Consider the following 10,138-nt stretch of genomic DNA (forward strand, 5'->3'; position numbering starts at 1 on the left):
ACAAGGGTGTGCGTGCGCGCGTGCGTATTTAATTAGGAGTAAGGGTCGTGGGAGAGACTTTCGGTCATCAACAAACTCAACTTTAACGAGAGTATAAAGCAATTGCCTTATGTATCCGGCGGAAATGAACGTCAACACGACGTTCCTCCGGTACTTTACAAGTCTTTACATTAGCGGAAGAAGTTTCAGACACGCAGGTAAGATCCGTCCGCCTATAAATTCTGATTTCCAAATAATTATCGTAATACGTGAATTTCGCGTGTTCTGTAAACTCATGTTTCTTAAATGCCTTTGTCTGTAAACACAACAGGTGGTTCGTGTTGGAAAATGACAAAAGTCCCATGACAATATTGGAGAAAGTAACAAGATTCAGTAGAAAATCACTTCCACTTTATCTTGAATTCAGCATATCGTAAATAACACCAGATTCCTGCTCCACCGAGATTACTGTGAAAATGAAACTGCTGTCCTCAAGAGAGACAAAAATGTGTGTGGATGTTTGTTTTACACACCACTTGCCTCTGGATTAATTTCTTCTTCTGTTTTTGTATTTTTTTCTATGATTTCTCCTTCTCTCGCTCTCTCTCTCTTTCTTTTGTTTGCTTCCTCGTCTTTTCCTCAACTGTTTCTTCTTTCTCTTCCTTTTCCTCCCTCTTTTCTTGTGCGTCTTCGTTTTTTTTTTTCTTTCGAAGTACATAAATTCACTTGCCGATTCTCAGATTCATATATTTGTAGACACGAATCTATTTCCGACAGAACTAACCAAAATTAGATCTATCACACTGCATACGGCCACAAATTTTTCTTCTTATAAAACTTACCGAAAGAAACTTCATGAAGACACAGAACATCTGTATATGTTACTTCATTAAGTAATCATCATATCGAAAAATATTTCAAATAAAAGCAATAAGAGACAGTCAGATGCAGTACAATATTACATGAACTAATGTTTTGTGGCAGTTTATCAGACCATGGCTTTCGATTTCAGTTTTCTATAGAGTTAAAAAGGACAGATATAAATCAAGATTAATTCGACCGTCGATCTTTAATATAGATTCTTACACTTATATTTCAGCAACCTGTTGAGAAGTCTTAGAAAAAAAAATGTTGAGTGGACGGAAAGGTTCCGTATTATGCACCAATTTTATGCGCTTAATGCAAAGAACGCATAGAAACTTTCAGCAAATGAATGCCACGCTGATCAGTCAGGAGCAAATGACCACAACTAATATTTCTGCGGAACATGAAAGAAATGTTTTACGTGACTGCAGCTGTATTAATGACTGACCAGTACACTGCGCCTCAAGGTTACGAGTCCATTGTCCTGTACAAAATGTAGGCTAATGAAGTTTCTCCTTTGTCCAGACACCATGCCATAGAGGTGTATAGGTGGAATGCAAGTAAATTTTCAAGTACTATACAAGCAGTTCGTATGACGAAACCTTGTAAAGTAAACGACAAAGAAATTCTTAATTTTTACTTTTCGGCTGAGAATATTTTGGGGATACAAGCAGGAAGGATCAGATGAGTAGCATGAAACGGTTATAACCAAGAGGGAAGACACCACCTGGGATATCTAGGCATAGATGGAAGAATAATTAGAATACTGAAAAATTATGTGTGAAAAAATTAATTACCGAACTAATTCAACAACCCTTCCTGGGTATTTTGGGCATAGTAATAGACCTTCGAGTTCCATAAAAGCAGGTAATTTATTGACCAGCTGACCGACAAATTTCAAGGAGTTTTCTTGAAGGACGTGGCTACGCATTCATTCATTGTTTATTTGAAGGTTCATTTCCTCTACATAATGTAGATTATACGGAGTTGGACTCTATATTTACTGGGAAAGATTAACGGGAAAGAATTTGGAAGGAAGTGGCCGTGGCCTCCTTTCAGATACTCTTTAAGGAGCTAATGGACGGACTGAAGCAAATGTTATCCTTCCCGGTTGAACAAGAGAATTCTGGCGTTACCTCTCAGGAGAAAGTACTCTTCACAGTTGCCGCCATGAGAATCCCGAAGCCGACAAGCTGCTTGTCTCTTAGGCAGGCAAATGTTCATAAGCAGATCCAGACTAAGAGAGCAGCTGTTGACAGTCTGTGGGAAACAAGCCTTCATTAACGTTATGAAGTGCCGAGCGGTTTTGCGGATGGCTTTTGTTGTACGCGGGTGTAAACCTTGCTGCATGATTCTGAGGGAAAACTATTATGTCTGAGCACTAAATGTGAGAATTTCTTAATTACAGAATAATTCTGTAATATAAGAATGGAGAAAATTTACGTATCTAATTTTTGCTCTTCTGTATAATGTTGTAAATGTACAGGGAACATTATCTCTGTAATTAATTAAGCACAACGTCCTCAAGATGCATGGGGAAGTGGAGGTATAACTTCACAATTTTTAACCTAGTCACTTGATAAAGGTCACGGCTACCTTACCCCCGGGGAAACAGCCTCCAGTACCCACAGTACAGGAAACTGGAGGAACCCTAGATCCAGTTTGGAGGCCATGGAGAAGAGAAAATCTCTTGCCTCTGATAAGAATCGAACCCATATTATTCGGTCGTCCAGCCTGTAATCCAGTCACTATACCGACTGAGCTACCCGGATCAGTCTGATGATGTTAAGGTGATGTGAATCAACAGGGACGAGATGGGCGTGCATGTAGCACGTACGTAGGAAATTATATGTGCATGCAGGATATGGTTAAGACATATTGAGGAAAGTACGCAGGGGACACAGGCGGACGGGCTGAGATTGCTCAAGAAAGGATTCATGCCGAAAATTTGTGAAGATGGTTTATGAACTTTCTGGATGACTTAGAAGAATCCGAGCTTCCTTACCATTTATCAGCTTTCCAAGGAAGAGAGCCTTAAAACTAAGATAACAGTAAATTTGCGATTAACCCTTAATATCTAGCCATGAAGACTTATTAAGGACGGAGGTAAAGCTCCACACACACTTAATTTCGGCTTTGGATGGAGGAGAATGGTCTACTTCACGCGTTGGCTCTTTTAATTTCGCGAAAAGAGCCCCGAAATCATCTTAAGTAGGCAGTATCATTCTCCATTTTGGTTAAAAAAACATGAAAGGAATAGACAGCTGTGTGAGGCTTGGGCGTGGATGGTAAGAAAATATTATGAACTGCATCCTGTTCGGGGAAAACCAAATCAAAATTGTATTCACTAAGAAATTAAGATCAGATTAAATTCGGCGGACGCTTGATTGCATTTAGTTCGGAGCTTCTATCAAGGCGCAATGCATTAATATCCGTATTCACAGATATATATCAATCCTTACATACTGTCACGTATTATGTGACTATAGACGGAGTCTGGGTCGGTGAATAGATTTATTGCACACACTTTCAATTAGTAACTACAAGTAACTATAGCACTATCGCTATTTCCATACTTTACAGTTCACTAAGGCACTCAGTTTAGTACTCTCAGTTTGTTACTAGATGTTTCTTGGCAACAGCTTCAACAATGGCTATTCCTCTGCCTCCGGCTCAAGGCCTCTCTTCACAGATTCCTGTACAGAACTGACTCTCAACTGACTCTCTCCCTTGCTTATAACATCTCGGCCCGGGTTACTCAGAAAACATAGTTCTTCCATTGCTGTAATCCAAATGTTGCATTATTAAGAATCTGCTACATATCAAGGGCGTTGTTCTGCTGTTTTTTTTTCGCGGGAACATGTTTTCGGAGCAGTTTCCTAGAAACGGCACTGGTATATCCGCCAATCTCGCGGCCGTTGCATAGCAACAACTCTACACGCTACAATATTGACCTGCCTTTTGCATTTATGTCGTCTATGTGCAACTTCGGTTACTATTTATTAGTTGTTTTTCTTTACTGACACTACATGTTGGTTGAGGCACTATGCTACAAGCCGGAAAGTCGCAGGTTCAAGTCCTGATGAGGTCATTGGATTTTTACAAGTTACCTAATCCTTCCAGCCGCACTATCGCCCTGGGGTCGACTCAGCCTCTAACAGAAATGAGTACCATGAATTAATTAAAAAATTTTCCTGGCGAGTAAAGCGCGGCTCAAAACCTTACCGCCATCTTTGAGCCGATTGTCTAGATAATGTGGGACCCTCAATGTCTCACAACCCTATGGGCCTTCACGGCCTGGTACAGGGATAGCTTTACTTTTTACTTACTTTACATGTTTCGACCTAACCGGCCATCTTCAGGCGTACAGGGTCTTGCGATTACGGAATCTGCTGCTCACTACAAAATCCGAACAACCTGTACACCTGAAGATGGCTGGTCAGGCCGAAACATGTAGCGTCAATAAAGAAAAACGACGAGTGAATAGTGACCGAATTTGAACACAGACTGCATAAAAGCAAAACGCAAAGTCAGAAATATGCAGTGCAACAGGATGCTCCAATGTGACATTAAAACGACCACACTGAAACACTACGTTACTACCCAACACTACATATGAACACTAAATATCCATATTCACAGAAATCTGTCAATCTTAACTTGCGTATTTTCCTACAATAACCATACTGAATTACTACGTATCTTCTCCAACACTATATGTCAGCATTTCCTGCAGCGCCCACCCCCCCACACACAAACACTATATATATATATATATATATACACACACACACTGTTACGTGTATGAGTGACTATAAACTGGGTTTGGATTGGCACTTGGATTTACTGAACACTTACAGAACGTAACTACAAGTAGCTATAGCGCTATCGCTAATTCACACACTCAGCAGTTCACTACAGCATGTATTTTCTTCTCTGTCTGTTATGCCTTCACCAGTCGTTGCGTGGCGATGGATCTCAACAATATCCTCTGCTTCCGTGCCCAAGTTCTTACCGGCTGGCGACTGTCCTACAACTGTCTTATTGCTTCAATTTTCTTGATTATATCTCGACACGGACCTCACAGAAAACAGCACCAATCCTTTAATACTGTTTGTAGGCCGCTGTACAGTCGCCTTTCTCTCGCTCGCCCCCTAACAACGGGTCTAGATGCCACAATACATACAAGCTGAACATACGGAAGTAATTCCAACCACACCATAGTAGTACTAACATACCTGCTACATATACGAATATGTTAATCGACGTTTCGGACGAACGTCGTTTATCACAGTATCTACATGGCGCCACATCCCAGAAGACTGCTTTCTTCATAGTCACCGCCGTGAAAACGTCAAATCTAACATATATATTATATTGTTACATGTTAAGTGTGACTTGAGACGAGGTTTGGATTGGTAATTGGATTTATTGGACACTTATACGCGTAACTACAAATAATTACGCCAGCCACTGTGTTACACACGCGAAAGATCACTGTAACTAGAGCACATATATTGTCTTCTCAGTCTTCAATTGCCGTTGCTTGGTAGAGGCTTCCAAAGGCGGACGTTCCCCCTTTCTCTAGGATCCCGAAATGTCCTCAGCCTCAGTTCCCAGCTTCTCACTTCTCACAACTGAAACTCTCGAAGTCAGAGTCAAAGTCACATTGCGACTGACGGTCGGTCGGTCGGTCGGTCGGTCGGTCGGTCGGTCGGTCGGTCAGTCAGTCAGTCAGTCAGTCAGTCAGTCAGTCAGTCAGTCTTGATGTCGAGCCCAATCTGGGGCTCTTGACCAGATATTTATTACTGCTTGACAGTTACGGTCTTGTTTTGGTAGGGTGCCCTCTCTGACGAGAGGACGGGTCTGTATTTTGTATATACTGCTGGGCTTTGCCAGCGCAGTCTTTCTCGGGTCCAAGTCCCTTGGGACTCGCGACCATATTTTACTGTCTCAGATTTAGGACTTATCTTTTCGTCGCTTCCGACGACTCGCAGGGTCACAGTGGAGGTTTTCGACCCCGCCTCCACACGGGGGACTGCCGCCTTGGTTGAAACTCTCAACCGACTTCTCGCCCTCGTTATATAACCCAAGCACGGACTGCACAGAAAACGTCTCTTCTATTATTGCGTGTTCTCTCGTTGCCGGGAAAACAACGTGTCCGCAAAGTTGTTTCATAGTAACTGCTGTTGCACAGCTATTACTTGGCAATGGGTCTACGTGTCACAATGAACAGAAAACATAAACACATCAACCAATTACAACTCAATATATTCAAGTTTTATATTTTAATATATTGTTAAACGTCTGTACATAAAACATGTCCGCCAAGATTACATGTTCAATAAAGTAGCGATATATATATTTAGCATTATATTTATATATATTATATTTAGCATTATAAACAACAGGATGCCTAGCATAAAAGATAATCTTTCTTTCCTGCTGTCTAACAATGTAAAGTTGCCCTTGTCCTTAATTAAGCACTACCCAATGAAGGTGTATGGGGAGTGGAGGTATAGATCCACCATTCTTGACCTCGGTACTAGTTGGAGGTGAAAGGTGAGCTTCAGATCCAAGCTGCTTTAACCCCGGAGAAAGAGCTCCCCGTACCCATTGGATTGGAGGTTGAATGGACCCCAGAGCCGGTCTGGACGTCATGGAGAAAATTCTTGACCCTATCAGGACTGAAACTCCAAAACCCTCGGTCGTCCAACACGTAGCCAGTCGCTATACCGACTGTGTTGTCTAATAATATAAGAAAGATAATTTTCCCTATAGGTTCGTATGAGTGTGAAACTTGGTTTTCCACATCAAGAGAACACAAAATGAGGGCAACTGAGAACGAGATACTGAGAAAAGAGGACAAGATGAGCACACATGAAATAGAATTGGTATGTACAGAGAAAACCACATAGAAGAACTCTACTAGAAAGTTCTGGACATACTCGTAGGAGGTTGGTAGCAAAATGGGTGATAGAGGGTAGGTTTCGGGGGTGTGGATTGGATTCAACTGGCTCAGGACAGAGCCCAGTGGTTGATTCTTTTGAATACAGTGATGAACCTTCCGGTTGCATACACTGCTGGGAGTTTCTTTAGTGAGTGAGAAAATATTGGATTATAAAATTATTCAGTTCCATATATTTAGCAGTTTTGAGAAATCAGAGTGTGTAGGTGTATATTGAACAGACGTGGCTCCGGTAGTGCCAGACCTATACCAGGATTTAATGAACATGATGCCGTAAGTTCGGTTCATCAGCCGAATTGCTATGACAGCTGCTCACGGAAGATCTACAAGTTTACATGCGTGTTCGCAATCACCGCAGTAGGCCAGCCCGCTATACCTGTGAAGCAAATGTGCCCAGAGCGTAACACCTGAGGCGTTCTCTCGCTTTTAATTAAATAAGTCGAAAACTATCCAACATCTACGAAGTAATACGAAGTAAAACTATATAAAATATAACACACAGCAATTAATAAACATAACACATTTTATTATATTATATCATATTATATTATCGAGTTATTATTATTATTATTATTTACTTCTATGTGTGCATGTACATGTATTGCCCTTTCTCACCACAAATGGCATAACTATTGGAAATGTACTTATTTTATTTTTCTCGCCAGTTAAAGCTAACTTCAATTTTTCTTGGAATTGTTATTAATTTATTGATATTATATAGACTCATGTTTTGTATTTTGTTCTTTAATTATTTTTGTGTATTTCACTGTACTCGTGCTAACTTTGTAGTTGGCCACTGTNTGTTAAGTTTGCACGTAAATAAACATGAATTGAATTGAATTATATTATATATTTTTTTCACAGAATACCTCCTCATACTGAATAATACAAACCTCATACTACAAAACCGCTCTATAACAAGACTAGTCCTGCAAATTAAATTGAAAACCCTAAATCTTGCAGAACAGTGAAATGGATATAAAATTATTTCACCGACTGCTAATTGCTCGAAATGTTTTACCACGACAAATATTTATGATTGTACGCACGAGATGTAGCAGACAAAGTACAGATGCCTTCACGTTACTAATGTCCCATTTTAACCAAAGTTAAAATCTACTGCCAAATTTTAGTAGTATTCGCTAATAAATAATTGTATTAACGCACTCAACGATGTTCAGATTGTTGCAGGCCGACAGGCTGAGAGTCACAGACAAACAGGGCACTTCCCCTCTCACTCCTACTATATACAGAAAGGGTCTCAGTAAAGTCTGTGGCTAATTAGTGGCCTTGACATGTTACAGTTTTCACTACAGCTCTAGAGTAGATTGAGAAAGGAGGACAATGATACTCTTACCTGCTAAATCAATAGAAACGCTTAGATCTACGTTCTAAAAACCTGAAGTCTGAAATTCGAGTTTGTTATTCTTATACCCTCTTTGGAAAGAGTGCATAAAGTAAAAATGCTTTCTGATGGCCTCCGTTCTAAGGCAAGAGCGCAGAATAGGAGTGAATTCAGAAGAGTTTCTGAGGCAAATATTTGGAGCTAAGGTGGAGGGTGTAACAGCAGGACGAAGACACTGCGGAAGGGCGAGTTCCACAATTCGTACTCTTCAGTAAATATGATTAGGAAGATAAACTCGATGAATACAATAAGGGCATAGAATGTAGCACACAAAACATATGGTAGATGCACATAAGATTACCGGTGTGAAACTTTAAAGGTTAGACCTAGAAGAAGATGAGAAGACAATAGTAAGATAGCCAGCCCTAAAGGAAACAGGATGCAAGTGCACGGACTGTAATGAATTGGCTCAGAATTGGAGCCTGTGTTAATGTCTTGTGAATATGATTAATGAACGTACGGATTCCATAAAGGATGAGGAATATACTGACAATACAAACTGGGAAAGGACATGTGTGGAATATTCATTTACTCCGTAGGAATAACGCTTGAAATCTACTGCCTGAAATACTAGCGAAATTGAGACACAGCAGTGTGGACTAGATTCGACCGTTATTTGATATACTTGGGCGAATTTGATGAAGTAATGAAGGAAGCGTAATTACCATTAATTGGTGTATGAGAATACAGTGACTTAGTAGAAGATATTGCGTATTACGATCGAATTTCTCTTACTACCTCCGCCAGAATTTCATGAAGTAACAAAGAAACCCTAAGATGTACGAGTAAGCATATGTTGCTTGAAACTGTAAGGACACAGGGAGACATGACAAATATTGCAATCCATCTTACTAAACTAGTCAGAAATTTCTGAGGTAAAAAAGGAAGAAAAGGAAACTTCAGTGAAGCTGGAAGACAGCGGTACGAATTACGTTGATCCTGTCTTGCTTTAAAGTTGCAGTACCAGCCAAAACTTCCTCAATAATGATAATAAAAATTTTGAAGACATCAAAAGACAGGAACACAGAGAGTAAGACATGTATACACACGCGCGTGCGCGGTTATTAAACTAACATAAATTTTATTTCCGTAAATAGCATGCTAGGGAACGTGGACTAAAAATATATACAATCGATATACGAGCGTATAACTGAATATTTCAATAGAGCTGGCGTCGAAACGGCGGTGTCCGATATAAAACTAAAAAAATGTCCAAATGTCTGCTTATATTTAAGTACGTGTATCTTCCAAACGGGTTCGTCTGAGTACTCATTTCTCACGATATTCATTAATTAGGAGCTTATTAAGAGGAGATAAATGTTTGAATTTGCAGTTATGAATATGTCCCCCCCCCCTTTTTCAAATACACAGTAACGCATCGAAAAATATTTCAATGACATTTAGATGTTATTAAACTCTGTTTTATCCTGCCCAATCATGTCCACAAGTTCTTCTTGAGAAAGTTGAAGTTAGATCTGAGCTAAATATAAGGTGCAAACGAAGTAGTGTTGTGGCTGGTAATGATGGTGACGACTCTTAACGATGATTTCGTGATGAATAATAGTGAGCAAGTAATATTAGCATAGTGAAATCAAAGTGGCCGAAGTAGCCTAGACTTAAGACTCAATTGAGTGATGCAAGAAATATATAAAACTTGTTGGTGTGGAAAACTGGCAAGCGGCACTTGAAAGACGGAGCAAGAGGTGGGAAATATTAAACAAAAAGAAAACTATACCGACTGAGCGACCGCCGCTTGTCAGCGACGTTAGCGCCACGGGCGTGGGGAACTGTTTGGCTGACCACTTGACACCCTCTATCCGCAAATTTGGTGTGAAATGTTACATCATAAAAATCAGTTTTGCGGATGCGAGAATAGAAGCCTCTTCATTACTGCCACGTGATAAATTTGTTACTTATGAACG

At 40.2% G+C, this 10,138-nt stretch overlaps 1 protein-coding gene across 5 annotated transcripts in view; it reads right to left on the minus strand.

The window, feature by feature from the left end:
• Positions 1–10,138, minus strand: part of LOC111868201 — a 193,250-nt gene that overhangs the window by 69,080 nt on the left and 114,032 nt on the right. The gene's annotated exons all lie outside the window — the stretch shown is intronic.

The sequence above is a fragment of the Cryptotermes secundus genome, unplaced genomic scaffold, assembly GCF_002891405.2.
Source record: "Cryptotermes secundus unplaced genomic scaffold, Csec_1.0 scaffold146, whole genome shotgun sequence".
NCBI lineage: Eukaryota > Metazoa > Arthropoda > Insecta > Blattodea > Kalotermitidae > Cryptotermes > Cryptotermes secundus.